Below are 4,909 nucleotides of genomic sequence, written 5' to 3'. Positions count from 1 at the left end.
CCTAACCTAACCTAACCTAACCTAACCTAACCTAACCTAACCTAACCTAACCTAACCTAACCTAACCTAACCTAACCTAACCTAACCTAACCTAACCTAACCTAACCTAACCTAACCTAACCTAACCTAACCTAACCTAACCTAACCTAACCTAACCTAACCTAACCTAACCTAACCTAACCTAACCTAACCTAACCTAACCTAACCTAACCTAACCTAACCTAACCTAACCTAACCTAACCTAACCTAACCTAACCTAACCTAACCTAACCTAACCTAACCTAACCTAACCTAACCTAACCTAACCTAACCTAACCTAACCTAACCTAACCTAACCTAACCTAACCTAACCTAACCTAACCTAACCTAACCTAACCTAACCTAACCTAACCTAACCTAACCTAACCTAACCTAACCTAACCTAACCTAACCTAACCTAACCTAACCTAACCTAACCTAACCTAACCTAACCTAACCTAACCTAACCTAACCTAACCTAACCTAACCTAACCTAACCTAACCTAACCTAACCTAACCTAACCTAACCTAACCTAACCTAACCTAACCTAACCTAACCTAACCTAACCTAACCTAACCTAACCTAACCTAACCTAACCTAACCTAACCTAACCTAACCTAACCTAACCTAACCTAACCTAACCTAACCTAACCTAACCTAACCTAACCTAACCTAACCTAACCTAACCTAACCTAACCTAACCTAACCTAACCTAACCTAACCTAACCTAACCTAACCTAACCTAACCTAACCTAACCTAACCTAACCTAACCTAACCTAACCTAACCTAACCTAACCTAACCTAACCTAACCTAACCTAACCTAACCTAACCTAACCTAACCTAACCTAACCTAACCTAACCTAACCTAACCTAACCTAACCTAACCTAACCTAACCTAACCTAACCTAACCTAACCTAACCTAACCTAACCTAACCTAACCTAACCTAACCTAACCTGGAGTTATCAATTTAAGAGTATCGGCATGACAATGGAAAAATCGTCGTCACCCTGAATCAAGTTCGGTACGATCAACCCACTGCTGTATTCTTTTGCTAAAAGTTATTAAAAACTACCGCTAGATTGCGTTTTGAAGAAAATTGATTTTTAATAAAGTTGTTAATAACCACCGCTAGATGGCGCTCTTTCAAAAAATTGCGTGAAGCTGACCCGGTCACCATTAAGACTGCCCCGGTCACCATTGAGCTTGGCCTGGCCAACATGGAGACTGGCCCGGTCACCATCAACCTATTTGTACCATGGAGGCTGACCCGGTCAACATAGAGACTGACCCGGTCATCATCGAGGCTGCCCTGGTCACCATAAAAATCGACACAAATTTCAAGACTGACCCGGTCACCATGGAGGCTGACCTGGTCACCATAGAGACAGACCCGGTCATCATCGAGGCTGCCCTGGTCACCATAAAAATCGACACAAATTTCAAGACTGACCCGGTCACCATGGAGGCTGACCTGGTCACCATAGAGTCTGACCCGGTCACCATCGAGCATGACCTGGTCACCATAAAGGCCGCCCCGGTCACCATCAAACCACGTGGTGTGGCCAAGGCCACTAGCCGCATGGAAACCAAGGCCACTGACCGCGTGGGAACCAAGGCCACTGGCCGCGTGGGAACCAAGGCCATACAAAAGGGATTAAAGGCTTTTTCACCAAAATTAAATACGCCCCCTTCCGGAGAGAGGGCTATATAAACAGCGCGCCTCATGGCCAGAGCTCAGTTGGATTCCGGAGCTCGCCCGAGCAACACCTCTTCTACAGGACCCACCACTACTCAGGAGAAGGAGCCAGGCCCAGGACCCTGGAGTGAACCAGAAGTAGGCACCGCCACCAGCATTTTTTAATGCTACCGCTATTTCCTCGTCTTAATGCATTCTGTGTATTTGATCTGTGTACCCGTTCCCTTCTTGCGGTGTAAGACTACTATGGGTGGCTAACTAAGTCCCACCTTTCCCTACTCTTACACCCCGGGGGAATCATCTCTAAACTCATCTTTATTCATTCTGGCGGCTCCCCGTGTGCGACTAGAGACTATGGAGTGGCGGTTAGAGTCCCCACTGCCTTCCACCTCGAATCAAACCAAGGGAATAATGTTAAGTACCTACCCCTCCTACCACGCTATATACACCTGTGTTCATTTAAATCCAAATTCATTGGGTGCAGTTCTGTTGCGTAGCGACACAACTCACTCACGAGTATGGCTGTTGTTACGATGAGACTTAGAGCTAGTAATTGCTCCTTGTGACTGTTACCCAAGCCTAATTGCTCTAGCAATAGTAAGAAACACTCGAACCGTGACGTTGTCCGATAAGGGGTAGTTTATCTGCCACCTTTTGAAAGGCATGTGTGGGTTTTGATGCATCTCGCGGTTCGCCATTGCGGCTCCAAAAGAACGATCATTGAAGATGGAAATTAACACAAAAGTAAGCAGAATCCTTTCCTTCCTATTCTACCCTGGTTAAAATTAAGACATCTTTAAAAACCAAACCAACTGGACTTGAAATGAAGAACAAACTCAACAAAGAAGACACATATTTTTAAATTGCATTTGTGTTAGCTTTTAAATATATATTTAAAGATAAGTTAAGGGATCCAGTAGAGAACGGTCCCTTCTGGGCTGTCTCTGACTCCGTCCAAATCAGAATATTGAGATAGGAGTCGAAATTCTGGCGTCTATGCTTATGGCATAGATAAATTTGGATTCTCAACTGACGAACTGGATTAGAATTCCCTTTTTTTACTAAGAATTTAGATTTAATTATGCATTTATTTACTATATAAATTATTTTTATTTACTCTACAAGACATTCCCATCAATTCCGGAAAATCAAACCAATATGGTTCAACAAAAAAAGTCTCTGATCTTCACCTGAATCTAACAAGTTCGGACGCCAATATCAACTTAGATTCAACAACGGAATACGAAATTTATACATCTGTGACTACCTTCAAATTTTTCCCGTTTAACTCAGACCTCTATTCTGAGTCCTCCAATCTTATTTTAATTCTTTCCGGACTTGGAACAAAACTCTACGTATCCGAAGGGATGGATTTATTTCTCTATATTCAAATTTTTTTACAATTCAAGATCTCCAAAGAAGAAATTTCTATTTAAAACACTATTTTTTAAATAAAAAAGTACTACGAGCTCCGTTCTAAACTTCCCTCAAGGACTTTGAAATATTTCAACTAACTTAAAATGTTTTCCGCTCAACTCAGTTTCTCATGCCGGGTCCTTCAGTCACCGTTACCTCTCTTATATGCAACTTAATTGTCCTTCAGGACTGGAAAGGGAATTAAAATTCGTGAAAGGTTTTTTCTTCGCTGGTTTTGTTTATCCAAAACCACCCAACAAATCGTATTTATTCTATTTTGAAATGAAAAGGAGGCCACTTAGCCAGAAAATTACCACAGAAAATGAAAAACGCCAGCACTCAAGACCTGGCCTTACGATAATTCGATTTCTATGTCAAAACCTATTTTCATGTTGAGTTAATTCGGATTCTTTTGATTCACCGAATCTATTAGAAATATACATCTTTAACTCAATCTGTTACGCCGAACTTGAACATCACCTCTACATATTTTATCTACTCTTAAAACGGCTTGTTAGCCACCAATTTACCGGAGATATTATCTTAAATTTTCAAAAGGATCCCAAGATTTAACTCTACAAAGAAAAAAATAAATGAAAAAACAAATCTCTGTTAGTATGCCTCAGCTATTCAATTTAAAACCCATCTCTAAATTTACTATTACAAAAAACCGAAGAAGAAGAAAGTTTGGTTTTCACCGGAAAGGAAAGCTGGGAATTCGGAACTAGTTCGGGCTCCCTCGCGTACATCACGCCTGTTCGAGATAGCCTAAGAGCTCGACATGGTCTGGGGGTGGCGGGTCCGGTGAGCTCGGACTTCTTCACGTGCCCTTTGGCTCTTCCGACCTGGAGTTAATCAAAGTAATAAAAAGAAGAAAACTGAAGAAACTATTTTATCACAAATCACACACTACACATAAACACGGCTCTTTTATTTTTTTATTTTTTTATTTTCTTCTCTTTTTTCCCGGTAAGCCAGCCCAAAAAATTCTTTTTTTTGCTTTTAAAATGACAAACCTACGCAGGTTGCGGGACCGACGCTGATTATGCAATGATATTTTAAGCATTTTCGCGTGTACCGGTCTCGTATCCGGGGATCAGGCCCTGTCCTTTACAGAGACCAAAATACCGACATTTTTAAACACGCAACTAAAGCCGAAGAAGAAGAAAATTTGGTTTTTCAAAGGAAAGGAAAGCTGGGAATTCGGAACTAGTTCAGGCTCCCTCGCGTACATCACGCCTGTTCGAGATAGCCTAAGAGCTCGACATGGTCTGGGGGTGGCGGGTTCGGCGAGCCTGGACTACTTCACGTGCCCTTTGGCTCTTCCAATCTGGCGATAATCAAAATAATAAAAAGAAGAAAAACAGAAGAAACTATTCTCATCAGAAATGGACAATCATCCTATTTTTTTTGCAATAGACTGGTGGAAAGAATGATATATGAGTTCGCTGCGCGAACTAAGTTCATAGATGTTGTGGTGATCGCTACGCGATCTAAGTTCTGGGATGTTGAAATGATCGCTACGCGACCTAAGGACAGCTCTGGTGTGCGCTACGCGCACTAAGCTATGTCAGGTTTTTAATTGAGAATTAAAAAGTGTAAACACTCACGGCCTAACCTAACCTAACCTTGAGTTTTCAATTTAAGAGTGTTTTTATTTAAGAATTAAAAAGTGTAAACACTCACGGCCTAACCTAACCTAACCTGGAGTTATCAATTTAAGAGTATCGGCATGACAATGGAAAAATCGTCGTCACCCTGAATCAAGTTCGGT

The sequence above is a fragment of the Daphnia pulicaria genome, chromosome 7, assembly GCF_021234035.1.
Source record: "Daphnia pulicaria isolate SC F1-1A chromosome 7, SC_F0-13Bv2, whole genome shotgun sequence".
NCBI lineage: Eukaryota > Metazoa > Arthropoda > Branchiopoda > Diplostraca > Daphniidae > Daphnia > Daphnia pulicaria.
Note: the sequence above shows the minus strand (reverse complement) of the source record.